The 17111-nt window shown below is 44.4% G+C and overlaps 1 protein-coding gene across 8 annotated transcripts in view; it reads right to left on the bottom strand.

Annotated features, from left to right (window-relative positions):
• Positions 1-17111, bottom strand: part of REPS2 (RALBP1 associated Eps domain containing 2) — a 264518-nt gene that overhangs the window by 115227 nt on the left and 132180 nt on the right. The gene's annotated exons all lie outside the window — the stretch shown is intronic.

Here is a 17111-nt window from a genome sequence, read left to right as displayed (position 1 = left end):
AAATTTTAAACACCAATAAAAGTTACCAAGCATTATATTTATGTTTTTCTCAAAGGAATAAATTTAAACACCTCACGACTAGAATTTAACTGGAATATAAACTTCTGAAGGGCAGACATCATGTTTCACACTTTTTTGTTGTATTCCCCAAAATTGTTAACAGTACTGAGCATGAAATACTGAACACTTGGTGAGTGACGAAAGTTCTTCCAATGTGATGAAGGAAGAGAAAAAATACAATCATTCTTATCTTCAAATATTCACCACACTGTGATTCTTTCAAATTAGCTGAGTAGATAGTAAAATAATCTAGATTCTTTTTAAACCATTTTTTTTAATCTAGAAGAGTTATAATCACATCATCTTTTTTTCTGAGACATTTCCGTTGCATAAATCTGAGAATCAAAAACTCTGAATCAAGTCCCACATCCCCAGGTCCCACGTGAGTGGTAAGTCAGGACCACCGAACCTCTCATTCCACCTGTGTGAACGGGGGATTCTACTCAGTAGCAGAGCCGAGTGGAGAGATGGGCTGTCATGGTAGTGCAGCAAACAGGGTAACAAGGGGCGCGTCAGACCTACCACTAGGGGGCGAGCAAGCCAAATTTGAGGACTTCAGGATAACAGAGAAGTAATGCGGGAGAAAACAGCTCTGCCAGGCAGTGGGGAAAGAAGCAAACAAGGTGATTCTGGAAGAAGCAGCCCGGGGCTTTGTTCCATCCCTCCCATCCATCCTAAGGCTAAGGTGCTACTTGCCAAGGGCCGCTTTGTGGAATTAAAAGGTGAACACAAGGAGGGTGAACCTTTAAGACAAAAGGACATGAGGAAAGGAAGAGATATTACTAATAAAAAGCCATCAAGTTGCATGCTTCTGAACACAGTATTAAGGCATTAATTATTAGGAGGGCATTCTACTCACTATCCCAAGAAAAGACAGCAGGCCATAGCGGCCCTTCCCCAACCTCCCCAACACACACACACCATTCTGGAAGAAAATCTTCCCAGGAATACTGGGCTCTCCTCTGACACCATTCAGAGAAGAAATGAGTCTCTGAAAGTTTGAGCTGTGATTTAACCTTGAGATGTCATCTTTGAAGTTTTCATACTAGTTGAATTTCCACCAAATGTGAATCAACCATTTTAAAATGCCCTGGAAGTTAGTCCACTAGTTAATACCTTAAATTCAGAGTGCTCTGAAATTTATGAAGCATTTCACACACCCCACCTCATCTGAGCACCTCAAAACATTTGAGAGGTAAACACAGCAGGTGTTATTATCCTTTTCCTAGATGAGTAAACATAGATTCAGAGAGCTTAAGGGACGTGCCCATATCCTTCAGTGAACCCCTGCAGTCAGCAAATAATGGCCCCCTCTTTTTAATCTGTTGCCAAAATCTCCGTGCTGGGCGTTGACTGCTGCATTCCCTGGTGCTGACATGGCAGCTTCTATTCCCCTGGAATATACTCCACTTCCCGCATGGAACCGAAGCTGCCAGGCCCAGGTGGTGTTGTTAGTGTCAGCCCATGTCTATTATTTCTCCGGTCCCATGACCATGCTCACTCTACTTCCTCTCCTACATAACTTGACTCCTGAGTGGTGTCAGTGGCCTCTTATCAGGTCTTAAGTCTATTCTTACAGCAGGAATGGACAGGAGATCACAGTGATCGATTCCTCTGTTTAAAAGCTTACAGGATGACCTGTTGTCCAATAAAACCAATCCACCTTCTCCACCTGGCCTTTAGCACCCTTAAAATCCAGCCTCCTCCTTGCTCAGTCATAGCAGGCTTCTGATTGCTACACGCCCTCTCCTCATGGGTGAGATTTGTGTCTTCTCCCCAGAACATCCTTCCTCTGATCCCAGCCTGCTCAATCCTATCCATCCTCAAGAACCCTAGCCCCAAAGGGCTCTCTGGTGTACCCACAGCCACTGCCAAGGCGCTGCCTGCCCCCTAACCACCAGCTCTGCTACAAAGATGGGCCTGGCAGCCACGTGTGCACCGCATATCCCACCTCATGCCCTGTCTCACCCAACTGAGTCCGAGTCAGGGTGGGTGGGCACCCAGCCGCTGGCCACTAGGGTGCTCTGGCATAGAAAGCTCTTCTCTAGCGAGAACAAGTTGGGCCAGATGCTCATTCTTGAGGATGTGGATGAAGAGCAGAAAGATCAACAAGCAGAGGAAACAGACCCTGAGCAGATGCATCGCAGGGCCATGATGCAAAGTAAGGGCCAGCTGGGACTCAAAGTCATGAGGGAGCCAGAATCGAGCATAGCAGAACCTATAAGGCAGAGAAGTTTCAGAAAGAGTCCAGGGTGAGCGTGGTTGATGGCAGCCAAAAGAGGAGTGGACAGAGAAGTAAACTCAAGGCAACTAGGGGAAAGCCTGTTACTGACAGAACAAATGTGAATAACTAAGAACTCCCACACCTGGGGACCGCTGGGCCACTCCTTGTCTCTCATTTCTTGAATTCCCATAAGAACTCCAACCCCTCCCTCTTTCTCAAGAAAACGTAAGCTGGCAAGGAGAGCTCCTGATCCCTGAAACCAAAATGCCTTACAATAACAAGAGAGGGCATATGAACACTGACAACCCATACATGCGGTGGCCCTTCTACTGGCTAAACATGCGAACCTACACCTATCTCTTTCCTTTGCCTCTCACTGTATGTTTTTAATTGATTTGAGAAACCAAGTGATTTGAGCATCTTTAAAAAATACGAATCCTTATTATAATTATGGTAAGTATCACACATTTGTACATTTAAAGTGTCCTTAAATATCTTCACTCAGACTTCAACCTAGAGAACTAGAGCCTTGTCATATCACCCTTTATTCCACATACTGTCCCTAGCACGTACAGCACCGACATTAAAAAAGCAGGCAAGGCCCACTTATTGACAGGCCCTAATAACTTCAGGAGTATGTCTTATTTTGAAAGAGTTGCAGAAACACTACTCGATGCTTTGCTTAATGACAGAAAGCCTGTGAGTCCATTTCATATTTTCAAGTTTGAAATCTATCAAAAGAAGTCCCTGTCGGTCCCAGGGTCTGATCTCTGCGGGAAATTCTCAAGTTCCTTATCCATTGAGTGATTTCAGGAACAGAGAAGGGGATATGGAAGGGGTAGATCACATTTCACACTCTTAAGCTGAAATATCCCCAAAATAAGCTGATCTGCTACAAGAATCAAAATGATGTGAACTCTGCTGCAAGAACAGTGACCCGCTCATTCATTCTTTCAGACACTTACTGATCACCAACAATATTGCAGACTAGTCACTAGGGATACACCAACAGTCAACCAGATTCTTTTTCCCAGGAGTGAGGGAGAAAGACGGGCAATCTCCAACAGTGAAGTGTGCACTGTGGTAAGCCAGGGACCTCCAGAGCACTTGCTGCTCAGGGTGTGGTCCACAAACTACCCGCCTCTGCATCACGTGGGGACTCGTCAGAAACATAGACCCCCAGCCCTACCCCACACCTAGTGAGTCATCAAGTCTGGGAGTGAGGCCCAGGAATCTGCAGTTTAACAAGCCTGCTAGATGATGCAAAGCGCTCTCAAGTCTGAGAAGCAATGCTACAGAATGTGCAGGGCAAGACAAGCAAAAGGAACAGCATCTGCAAAGACACCGAAAAGGGACAGAAAATAGCCATCTCTGGAAACGGCTACATACAGATAGAACAGGCCACCAGTGCAGAGTGGATGTGAGTGGATCTGCCTCAAGATGGTCCAGACCATGAAGGCCCAGGTGCACCGGGTTAAGGGGTTCAAATTGTACCCAGAAGACAATCGGGAACCACAAATAAGTATGACACAGGACAATGAAATAATCAGATTTGAGTTGCAGAAAGATCACTTTAGTAAGGAGAGTGGAAGGGAAAGACTAAAGGTCAGACCAGTTAAGGCCAGGTCAGCAACTTCGGCCAGAAGTCAAGGTGGCCCAGTGGAAGGGAGGGCTATGAGAGGAAGAAAAGCGAAAAAAGACACATGGTTCCCATCAGCTGAAGCCCATTCCAGCAGTAGGATGACAGCTCCGGACCTCTCTTGCTACAAGTCCCAGATGCAGGGAACCATCGCCTCCAAATGAACCCAAAGGGCAACCATAAAAATTGAGACAACCCTTCAGACAAAGATCTGAAAGGTCAGTCACCTGAGAGAGAATGTCTATCTGCAAAGACTGAAGGCATTGAGAAAGGGCATGGGGGAGAGATGGAGCCTGGGGCTTCTGAGCAGAAGCCAGAACCAGGAGAAGCTCCACTTCCGCAAGCACCCTAGAGGCCTCCCCTACTTCCACTCCTGCTCTAGTGGTCTGGTTGGCTAGGCAGGGGTTATTTCCTACTTGGTGGCAATTCTGAGCTCTGCAAGAATTTTTAGGAAAATATAAAAGGGGGTTGGGAGAGAGCATCTTCCACATCTGTCTGCTTAAGCCGCATACATATGGTTTATTATACAGTTTCTCTAGACACAGGAGAATTAGATTTGCTTATATTTAAAACATTCAAACCCTTGGTTTTGTTTCAAGTGAAATGCAAATATTCGACACCACAAGTTGTTATCTCTGGGGGAAACAGCCTGTTTATAATGAAAGAGACTTCAAAAGACTCATTAAAAAGTAATACTATTAATAAAATCCCAAAAGGTGACATTTGCCCCTGAAGTATCTTAAAATCAAACATAGCTAAAAAAATATGACTTGCAAGGAGGCATTGTCAGAAAGAACTTAAGAAGGGGGTGTATATTGTTTCAACCACAAAACATATCTGTTTCAAATGTAATCCCACCCTGGAGGCCTCCTGGAAATATTGCCTTAGAGTCTAGCCATTTCACCTGAGGGTGTGATGATCTTTGAACAATGTCCTTTAGGTGCCTTAGTAAACAAACCATCTGAGGGAACAAAAACTCACACCAAGCCCATGGTGAATATGTGAGGACACCTGCCCCGCCAACAATTTCTCAGAAATAAGAATGCCAGTGTGACCATGATCAAAGCACGATCCTATGAGCAAAGATGTGAGAAGACTCAACCACCCTAAAGAGGAAGACATTACCAGGCTGCTAAGATTAGACTACAGTCCAAATGACAATTAATATTTGCCTTAAGAAAGATCACGGGATTGATCTGTCATCAGACAGACATAAGCAAACCACAGCCATGCTTCTATGTGGGATTGTGGTGGCTGTCCTCTGATCACCCACGCCCTACTGTGCCTGGTGTACAGGCCTGACTGAGTGACTGCCCAGCCAGGAATGACATTTTCCAGCCCCTCAAGCAGTTAGCCGCAGCCACAGGACTGCATTCTAGCCAATGCAGCCGGAGCATAAGAGACGTGCACCACTTCCAGGCAGGTCCAGGACCCACTGAGAAGGGGTGGGCACAGCCACAGGACAAAAGAAGCCCTGGCACCTGAATCACCATGTGGAAGAAAGCTGCCTGCCAACCTGTGAGATGAGGGAGAAACAGACCTATCATGGGAAGTCATTAAAACACGGGAAATATTTGTTAAAGCAGCCGTCACTCTGACCAATCCATCCTTCAAGCGAGGCCCAAAGGAAAGGCAGACCTGCCTAGTCCCAACGGCACAGCCACTCCCGCACCAAAGATGGGAGCATGAAGCCATCTTCACTTTGTAATCCGACCACCTAATGACATGAGACCATTCTGAGCCCAAACCCCTTTATAATTTGCCCATGCAGACTATCTTCAGGGATGGCACGTGAGGCATCTCAGCAGCCGTCTCTCTATGCTTGGTTTACATGAGTTTATCGTTCATGAGTTTGAAGGAGACTCTCGAGGAGGATATACAGAGTAAAGAGAAAAGAGGGTTGCAGTACAACTGCAGGAAAACTGTTAAATGAGGAATGAAGAAAAGGAGCTAGAAAAGGAGACAGGGCTTAGCAATTGTGTCTGTAACATTCAGCCACTCCCAATCATACTCCATAATCTCATTTATATTGTTTCCCATCTCACTCTCACTCTAATATAAGGCCCTTGAGGACAGAAATGTTGTCTATTCTGATCACAGCTGTAGTCCCAGAGCCTGGAAAAGTGCCCATTACGTGGGAAACACTCAATAGATGTTTGATGGATGAGGGAACAAATAAACAAATGGACAAACTGTTAATTCTGACCCAGAGACAGAATGGCTAACCTGAGCTCTCCTATGATCACTGGAGCTTAACTTCATACACACCTACCAACAACTGTCACCCAACAGTGTAAAGGCTGGGCCCTCAGCCTTACCTATGAAATCAGAGGGGAAAAAAAATTTTTTTAACTTTTTATTTTGAAATAATTATAGATTCACAGGAAGCTGCAATAAATAACTTCTGGTTTTGCCTTTAGAGAAGTTAGTTAAAATTAAATCCTAGCAGAGCAATGTAAGTTTATCAGTTTCTTCACAGAAATAAACCCACAAAGACGCCTTTAACAAGATATTGCCAAACTCACTGAGGGAGCTAATTTCAACAGCTTAGAAGGTTGATGGCCAAGCTATAGGAATCTCTGAGTCTAATGCGCAATGCACAGTTGCTGCTTATTAAGATAAATTAAATTTTTTAAATGATCACCACAGACATCGGACAATGTTAGATAACATGGACGCATTAATTTGCTAAGTGCCAGACACTTTAAGTACCTAACACATGTGATCTATTTTTATCTTTACAGCAACCTGCAAAGTAGGTTCCATTATTCCCATTTTGCAGAACAGGAAACTGAGGATTAGGGAAGAGACGTGACTCACCAAAATCATACACCTAGTAAATGGTAGAGCCAGAACATGAACGGAGTCCAGAGTGCATACTTTGAATCAGCATGTAGTTCTCCTGGCCTATCCAACCATCCATCCTGTAACAATGTACCATTTCCTTCTAATGAACAACCTCACTGCAATGCCTAAAATATCGCTGCAATTCTGCAGATGGAGGCTCTCAGTTGAGGATATGAACATCCTTTACTTTCACCTCACTCCCCACTATCCAGTTTAGTTATAGATTTGGGCCAGTGAACTATTAAATTATACAGACAGAGCACCATCTTACTTCTTGCATAATTTTTGCTTATAAGCATCTGGCATGTTTTCACATCAGGAAAGAATCCTGCAGAGAGCCACACAATATAGATATTCAATCATCGCCTGTTATTTTAGTATGTGGCACTAACACTACTTTGATTAACCTAAGAAATGTTCATGAGTAATCACTGTCTCCAATTCCTCCATCAGGAACCAAGATCTGCTGCTCAGAAGGGCATTTTTCCTTCATAATGGTCAGGACTTTGCTCTCTGCTCAGCACAGAAGACGAGGAGAAAGCAAGAAATCAGCAGTGAGAGGAGACTTTGATAAGGCTGCAGACTACCGGTACCACTGCACTAACCTGCCAGCCCCATCCTTGCTGATGTGGTCAAGGCTGCCTGTCTCTTCTCCACTGCCCTACCATTAACATTCAAGGCAGCCTGAGGTCAGATGAGAAACAGATGCACCAAGAACTCAGGCTGAATTCAAGGAATGCTTTAGAGAATACGGCTATAGATTTGAGGCACAAAAAGAGTGCAGGTCCTGGAGGCAGACAGATTTGGGTTCAAATCTGGGATGGTCACTTGCTCACCACGAGACATGGGTCAGCTGCTTCACTTCTGAGCCCACAGTTCCCCACCTAAAAGGCGGTGACCCGGCCCACAGGGCTCTGCCTACCTCCCCACCCTCATCTCCCCTACCCTGGGCTCCAGCCACACCAGCCCCCTTTCCGTTCTTCCCGAGCCTCCTCTCCATGCTCCACATACCAGATCGGCTCACTCACCACCCACGTCACTCCCTGCATGGCAGACGATGGCGAGGTAAAAACTACACTGTCTGAACACCTTTGCTAATAGAATTCCACATGGGACTTAGTTGCCACTACACATGCTCAGGAAGACTGATTAAGAACCGAGTCACACGGTGAAAGAGGCAGGGAACAAAGCACTCATGCTGCCAGCCCAGGTCACACATGGTGTGGCGCTGGCGCTGACCCACTAGGCAGCTGCTGCCCCATTCTGCAGCTCTCATAGTGGCATAGGCAGGGCTCCCCCAGCAGTCCGGACCTGCTGTGGGGTCTAGGGGAACTGTTCCTACGATCTCAGAATACAGTCTGAATATTCAGCCCTTCCAAAGATTTGGCAGGTAGCCACACCCCTTATTATAAATCCCTATTTGCTTAAGCTAGTCAGAGTAGATTCTGTTGTCTAAAAACAAGCATGCCCTTTGTCTAGACTTTTCCCGTTGCATGAGACACCCTTTCCTCACCTTCCAGCACAGTCCTTCCTTTGCTTGGTTAACTGTGGGTCCTACTTCACAGCTCAGTCAAGCATCACTTCTTCAGGGAAACCTTCCCTCACTTTCCAGCACCAGGTCAGATTTCTCTGTCATGTGCTACCCAAGTACTCTCCGGTTTTTAGGGCAATTATCAGTTTTCCATTATACACGCAGAGGTGGGATCATCTTATCATATGCCTCTCCCCTGCTTGACTGCAAGTTCCCTGAGAGCAGGGATCATGTTTGTCATCCTCAGGGTATCCCTGGCACAGTGACTGACCTATATAAGCCACTTACTAAGTATTTCTGAATGGATGAGTAGAGGACTCCACCTTGCAAGCAAGGCTGTTGGGAGGACTGAGGACACATCCAAGTGAAGAGGCCACCATAGCAGCGGAACCAAAGAAGCACTCACTCAGTAGTGACTCTTCTTGGGCTAGGCAATTGGGGCTATGATACTGCCTGCTCTTCTAAGATGGAGGGACCACTGATGCACCTAGCGGCTGAAATGGCGCCTCCATCAGGGAGCCTTTCACATTCACACCACAGTATCTACTGATATCCAGGGAATATGCTGGAAACTAACACCACACTCCTTTCCAGCTTTAAAAAGTACTATCTGGGACGAGGAGTTCAATCATATGTTTTCAGCTATATGCAAGGGGCTAAATCAGAGGCACCCCGTCTACCAAATCAGTGTGGGCCAAAGCTACTACCAGGGAAATTCTGGACACGATAAGCCTTTAATGAAATGTTCGCCATTGGTGTGAGAAAGCATCAGTGACCCCACAAATAAAATGTGCTCATATACTTTCATCAGTACTCTAACCAGCCCGTTTGTAAAACCACTATCCGGATGCTAGAACTTGAACATGGACCAGCCCAGCATTCTTACTTTCCCCTCCGCCATTCCCACCACCTGTAAGCATGGATTCTGAAAGGCCTTAAGACAACAACCCCAATCAGTCGTGATATCGCTGAATCAACGTCTTTTTCCTATAAACATCCTTGAATTTCTATCCCAGGCACCCTCTTCTTATATTATATCCTGGAATCCCCTTTCTTTCAGTGATCCAGCACCTCTTTACTATTTTCATCTGGTAACACAACATTTTTGTCTTTCATATATAAGTGCCTTCCAGCAAAAATCCAGGCGACTACCGTCACTTAAATTGTTAAGAAGTGTGGGTACATGGTGAGCACCTGAGGAAGACAACAAGAGACAGCTAAAAAAGATTAAGGCTGAGAAAAGTAAATTGTAGTATCCACTCAAATAAAATGTTTCAAAAATAAGGGCTAGAAAATCTGAAAAAAAATTCTAAGTAAGAAAAGGAGGCTGGATGCTATGAATCAGAGGACCTTTTGAGGTAATAGTGACCACTGGTCTTAGGTAGACTCAGCAAAATAGATCAACTTTTTACCTCTTAGGAGATGACAAAACTCCAGCTAGGGTATGAAGTCAAATGGGGAATGAATCTGGTAAAACAAGATGTCAAGTCAAGAACTAGTCACATGTGTTCTGATAAAATTTATCAAGCCAGTTCTTCCTGTTAGACACAAAGCAAACACACACATACCTTCTCCCTCCCTGCCACCCGTCTCTCCCTCCTCCTCCCCACCTCTTCCCCCTTCCTCTTCAATTTTAGTCAGAGGAAGAGAACTGAGTTGTCTGAGCAATGCTGAGAGGTCAACACACACACACACACACAGAGTGTTGACATTTACCATTCCTAAAAGAGAAAAATTTTCCCAGCCCTAATCTCTACCCATAAACTAACTCAACTTTACTGCCATGAAGGTTAACAAAAAGACATCAGTGCCAGCAGGCCTGGGGCTCCAGAACCAAAAAGAAGTGGGGTCCCCAACCTCTGTCAAGGGCCTCAGGCCCAGGACCTCCTCTCGACCACACAAGGAATTTCCCACACACACTGCTGCCTCTCATTGACCCAAAGGAAAGGAGACACAGGCTTCTGGTTTCAGACTGGTAGGAATGACAAACCAATAAGGAAACATTGATAATCCAAAAGACAAAAGGGGTAAAGGATACTAAGAAGCAATTTCAGAGAAAAGGAAAAACAGATGACTCCTAAACTTAACATAGTCCATTTCACTAAGAAAGAGAAATGCTAATTAAAACCACACCAAGATATTATGTTTCACCTATTAGACTGGCCAAGATCCCTAAGCGCCTGAACACAGTGCATTTGCATGGGTATGAGAAAAATCAGCATTTTCATACATTGTCAGTAAGTGTGTAAATCAGTAGCCTCCAACTTAAAATTCTTTATCAAAAATTAAAAATGTGTATATTCTATATCTTGTAGTAGTGAAAAAGAATATGAAAACGAATATATGAATGTTCCTATGACTGAAGGATTGTGCTGTACACCAGAAATTGACACAACATTGCAAATTGACTATACTTCAATAAAAACTTATGTATATACCAAAAAATTAAGATGTGTAGTCATTTCACGCAATTATTCCACTTCTAGGAACTGACTTTACATTGGTATACATATATATATACACACACACAAACACTGTGACTGCAAGTTGCAGATACTGATCAGAAGGGACTGGTTAAATGCTTTATGGCAGATGCACACAATGAAATACTATGCATTTGAAAAAACCAAAAAGATGTACTGTTAAAGAATGTTATTAAAGCTGATTGTTAAGAAAAAAAATGCAAAGTGCATTAACAGATATATAGTATGCAACCATATATGTAAAAAGGTGGAATTATGTATTTTACATATATTGTATATAATTACATATAAAAATACCTATGTTCACTTGTATATGCATAAAATAATCCTCTAATGAAACAAAAGAAATAGGTGATATCAGGTGCCTCTGGGATGGGGACCTAGACGGCTGGGAGAAGGGGTGGGAAGGACACTTATCACTCTATACTTTTTGTATCTTTTGAATTTTTGACATTTTTTAAAAATTTTTAATTGCTCTGAAGAAACATTTGAAAGCTTGCAACTCACAATGCAAAAAAAAATAACAGTGTGGTGTTTACTGTATAATGTGAAACGAGCAACCAAAACTTCAGAGTGCTTCTGCTGCAGCCTTGTGACAAGGGAGACCACTGCAGGGCAGTGTCAGGTCCAGCCACTCATGAGAACAGCATATGGCTCTCCAGAGCCCCAATGGCCAAGGGACAGACAGCGACGTGAGGAGCAGTGAAGGGGCCGATGCTGAAGGGGTCCGGGGGCATTTCACAGCCGGCACAGTCAGAGCTCTCGGAAAAGCGTCAAGGGGCAAGATTCCAAAATAAGGGGAAAATGCCTGAGGCACTACTGAAAAACAAAAACCAAACCCACAAACAGGCCAAGTGATGCCTTGAGAGAGAATTCCTAGACCCCGAAAGAGCCGACACAGGCCAGCTTGCCTCCCAGCTCGTCCCCCTCAGGCTGAGTATCAGGTAAGGGAACCAGAGGGGCTGGGGAAGGCCCGAGTATGCCCTACGTGTTTCCTGCTTCTTTATTCTCCAAACTCAGAGCACCAGCTCTCTCATGACTCCACCCTGAGCCACCTCACTCCAGCCCATCCCAATCCTTCAGCCACAATCTCTGCTCTCTATTCTCCTTGTCCTCCCAGCATCCCAGGCCGGTCTACCCATAAAATACCTTCACACCATCAAAAGTTCTCCCAGTGCACTGTCAGCCTCCCAGAAAGACTGTTTCTTCCTGTTCCCGACCAAACTCTTGGAATCAACAATTTACTTGTGCTGACTATTAAGTCTCTGTGGACTTATGCCAATATCACTCCAACAGAGCCTGGGGGGATTCATTTCTTTCATCATCCTTTACATACATCTCTGCTGTTTAGAACCATTCCAAAAGGACCAAAGGAGCAGAGAGAATCTGTCTCTGGCCATAGGGACCTACAGGGTGGGGTGGGAGGCGTGGTGAGTAATTGAGATTGAGTGAGAATGAGGGGGTAAAAGAAGACAACTAAGTTAAATAAATGTTTTTCAAGTTACTGACTTATAGATTAATGTGGTGACTGGCTAGCAATGTCTAACAACCCCTCCCCTACCTGTTCATCAGAAAACTTTCACTGAAAACATAACCAAACTCCAATTAGAATGGTAGGGTGGAAAAGTTCTCTAAATCCTATTTGGCATGATTTTGTCTTTGAGGTAAGAAGAGTAGTGAGTATTGAGAATTTACCCCAGAAGACTGTTAAGTTCATCCCTTCAAAAGGGGGGAAAAATCACGACACTTATGTTTAGGGTTTCAAAAGTGTGTGTGTTTGGTTTAAAATGAAAGATAATTTTTTCTAGTAGGATCTGGCTGGAAGGATACTTCATTTGCCAAACCTCTCTCCCTAGAGTCAGGTAAAGATATACTGCATATATGAGATAGAAGAATACGTGTATTTGCTTACATATACATATACCATTCCTGGGACAACGAATAACAGACAACACTGGTCGTCTTTGGGACAGAAAACCAATAAAGATCAGACGCCCATCCTGCTGGCTGAGCTTCACAGGTAAATGAGCAGACAAGCAACAAACTGCTTTTTAAGAATGAAAAAATGGAAACCTCACATGTACAAGAAATATTTTAAAAATTCTCACACTTCATGTTATCAATGGACAAAGGAAAAAACAACGAAGGTAAAAGCAAGGCTGAAGAGTAAGGTTCCCACGCAGAGAACACTGACTGTGCGGGAAACACTCCCAGCTCAGGACAGGAGGAGAGGCGGTTGCTGTGGCTGCAGAGGTAAGAGGTACACGGGGCCAAACGCCAGGACCCCAAGGGCCACGGCCGGGAACATGGATGCTCTGCTGAGAGCAGTGGGCAGAGAGTGACAGTTTTCCATCAAAGGAGTAGGAGGATCAGATCTGTGTTGTTTTTTTTTTTTTTTTCACAGCAAGGATAACGGATTTGAAGAGGGTGGAAGCAAGAAAAGTTAGAGGCTGACTGAGGGAGCACAGGGGAATGGACAGTTAGGAGAAGTACTGAGAAAGTGAAATGACCAGAACTTGGTAGCTGAGTGGGCCCATGTGGTTAGAAAGGAGTCAGAGACAGGGACCCGCGTGCAGGCCTGAGATGCTGGGTGCGGGGAGCCAGGGACGGAAGGGTGAAAGATGGTTTTGTGAAAAAGACATGTTTAGAGTGACAGTGGGACATTCAAGGGAAGATGTCTGGTGGATGGAGAGATGTGATCATCAGCCTCCATGTAACCAAAGAGTAGCCGACTGAGAACTGGACCTGGGAATCACTCACATGTAAGGTACAGGTGAAGGTGAAGGAAGGGGTATTGGAAAAAAAGATTAGGAAGAGGTAGTCATAAAAGCAGGAGGAAAACCAGAAGATGGCATTGCAGACAACAAATGAGAGCATTTCAAGAAGGCAGTCAGTGTCAAAAGCTGCCAAGGGTCAATGAGACAAGCACTTAAACACAAGGTACTTTCTGGCAACTGTGGCAAAAACGGAGGCAGTGGAGCTTAGGGGGAGTAGGACGACCCATTCTAAATTCTACACCAAAGGACTACACAATCCAGACGGTTAGGATCACTTGTGAAAAGTAAACCACAAAATGACCTATAAACACATCATAACAGAAAAGCAGGAAAGAAGATTTATCATTTCTTTACAAACCACTGTCAACCATCCACATATAGGATGTGCTCAGTATCTGAAATTTCAAGGGGAAAAACATCCAACATCTGAATGAAAAAATCGAAATTTCTAATGAAAACGAATATATGTATGTACATGCAAGAGTGAGACATTGCACTGTACATCAGAAATTGACATTGTAATTGACTGTACTTCAATTTAAAAAATTGAAATTCCTAAAATATTAACCAAAAAGACTGTTCATTCCAATGTTTGAGCAGTGAATTTGCATCAGCACCTATGAAATGCTCAGCCCATGAGCTGCAACAGTGCTGACCCAGGGTCCCTAAAAGCCTTCCACAGTTCCCAGAGGCCACCCTTGCCAATCAGGCAGGAAGGACTTGAATACAAGGCCACAGAGGAAGCTAGAAGAGAGCGAGGCTGCCAGCAGCACATTAGCACGGCAACGTGGGGGAATGAGTACCCCAGCCAGGCCTAGCACCATGCCCGATCCATATGGATCCCCTCCCACTGAAACCCTTCACTTCAGACTCTCATCTAGATGACTAATTCAGGTGGGCGTTTTGCTTTCTGGGATGTGGAGTCCAGCCAAAGCAAGTTGATAGGCACAAGAAGGAAACCTAAGAACTGAAGAAAGAAAAACACATTAGCCATGAAAACCACACACTGCTGTCCCAAAAGAGGCCCCTTGCTCTCATCTTAAACAGAAGCCAATGCTCCAAACGGGGTTGGGGGGGGGGGCGCTCCACTGATACCAAACAAACATTAAGGGGATCAGGCTGTTGCAGATTCTTACAACGGACTGTTACATCCATTCCAACTCATGCATGTTACAGAAAAGAGAAGGAACATGCCCAAGGTCACACAGAGTCTGGCTGGACCTGGGTGAGAACCTGTCTGACTTTTCTGCACTATCCCATGAGTCCTTCTAAAGGCCAATCACTGCCAAATACTTCTACCCAGCCTTGGCTCTCCCCAAGGATCTAGTCCCAGATATCCTGCCATCTCTTTGACACCTCCTCTTGGCTACCTCAAAAGTTCAAATTCCAATATCCAACACTGATCTCAGGATCTTTCCCTAATGCTTCCAACACTAGTTTTTCATTCAGGGCTTCTTGACTTGACAGATGACATCACCATCCAGCCAGTTTCTGAGACAAAGACTAAGGAATCATGCCCAGTGTTTGAACTTCAGGCCTAATACTTCCTAGCTGTGACCTTAGACAAATTAAATAAGCTCTTTAAACCTCAGGTTTTGTCATCTGAAAAATGGGATAACAACAAAAATTATCTCCTAAGATAGCTGTGAGCACTGAAACAGAGGTGTATATAATACTAAGCCTGTAGAAAAGGGCCTGTACATGCAGCTCCCTCTACTTCTTGCTCACTCTCCCCAATCGCACTCCCTCACCTGGTTAACATGGAGGAATCCTTCTCCTCTCAACTCAAATGTTACTTCCCGCTAGAAGCGTTCCTTGATCCCCTGTCTGCCATGGCTAGGTCCTAACTTCCCCCTGACATTCTTCATCTTCAAAGCATAGGGTAATGTACTTTGTGATGGTTTGATTGATGGCCATCTCCTCCAACAGTCTGTAAGCTCCATGAGGGCAAGGACTGGGAGTGTTATATCTCGTATCTATATTCTCAACACAGCACCAGGCACTTGATAGGTGTTTAGTAAACCTTAGTTGCTTGAAGTGCCCAAGAAGCATGTTCACCAGCAGAAAAACGGACCTAGAGATTAGAAGTCCCAGGACACCAATCCAAGTGAGAGCCCATGGCCATCCCAGCCAGGGGGACTAAGGAGAAAGGGCCTGGTGACCCTGTCTAACCATGGCGAAGTTCAGGATTTACTGCTTCTTTGACCCTCATTCTAACAGTTCAGGATACACTAAAATACACTCTGTAGAAACATGCACAACCACACCTTGCAGATTTTTTGGATGAACCCCAGTCCCTCTGATACCTTTCCTAATGTAACCATCACTCCACAGTAGGTATGATTCTCATGTTTAAAGACACATATTTCTGCACCACAGGACCTCTAAATACAGCCAACTACTACATCTGGGGCTCAGCTGAAGAAACAGCTGTCTGTTCCAACTTGGGGGTTAAACTGAGCTCTAATGGACCTAGGAGAGAATGGCATCTTGGCTTCCCAGTGTGGTACCAATAAGGTATTTTCCAGAATATTTTTTACTACACCCAATGTTCATTTATAGAGCAACTCTAGAATCTGGCCTTCTTGTCCTGTGGGACTCTAATGGATAGCACAGTATTTGAAAGAAGAGGGTTCGACACTTGGCAGGTCTGGGTTCAAATTCTGGCTCCGCCACTTAACTAGTTACAAATGAAACCTCAGACTGTTAGTTGACCTCATTTAGCCACCATTACCTCATCTGTGGAAACAGATATAACAGCATCTAGATCTGACCATTGCAGGAAGCAAGCATTACATACAGATACCCAGCAATGGCTAAATTGTCTACTATCTTTATGAAAATTCTCTGTACACAGAGTACTACCTTAGAAGATAAGTTCTGTGGCAGGCCTAACACAGAGCTCCATGCCCAGTGACTATTCAATGGACACCGCGGTCTTTCTTAGCCCGTTCACTCTGTTCCAGACGACCAGCCCACTTCTTTATGGGACTATCTGACATCACCCTTCTATTTGAGAACTACCTGACATAAATGATCCTTATTCCTAGGTTGGACAACTGTAATGTTATACAAACCACCCTACTTCCTCTTGTCTTTAGAGTCAAACAGCGAACCCAGTTTTCTCATAATTTCTCTCAGGCAGACACACACATGTGTGCACGCACGTGTGCCCACCCTTTTCTGGAACTATGACTTCACTAGCATAGGACTCAGAGGTACCACACAAGATAACAACTGAAGACATGGTAAAAAATAAGAACTCTTTGTCCAGAGGAAGGGAAGCTGAAATTTTCTAAGCTGTGGGTAGCCAGGAGAAACTGAGATAACATTTGTGTTTCTATCGTATTTCTCTTGTATCTATTACATATAGGAAACTGTACTTGCTGCCACTTGTAATATAACTGTTGTCCAAACAGCATTGGACTGGGCACTGAGGGAAAATACAGGAGAACTACCTCTGCCTTCCAAAGCTTGCAATGTAATTGGAGGCACAAAACAAATGAGCAACAGCTAACTACACACTGAAGATGTAATAATAAAGAATAAG

Source organism: Camelus bactrianus, chromosome X (genome assembly GCF_048773025.1).
Source record: "Camelus bactrianus isolate YW-2024 breed Bactrian camel chromosome X, ASM4877302v1, whole genome shotgun sequence".
Lineage (NCBI taxonomy): Eukaryota > Metazoa > Chordata > Mammalia > Artiodactyla > Camelidae > Camelus > Camelus bactrianus.
This window is presented reverse-complemented; position numbering and strand designations above follow the sequence as displayed.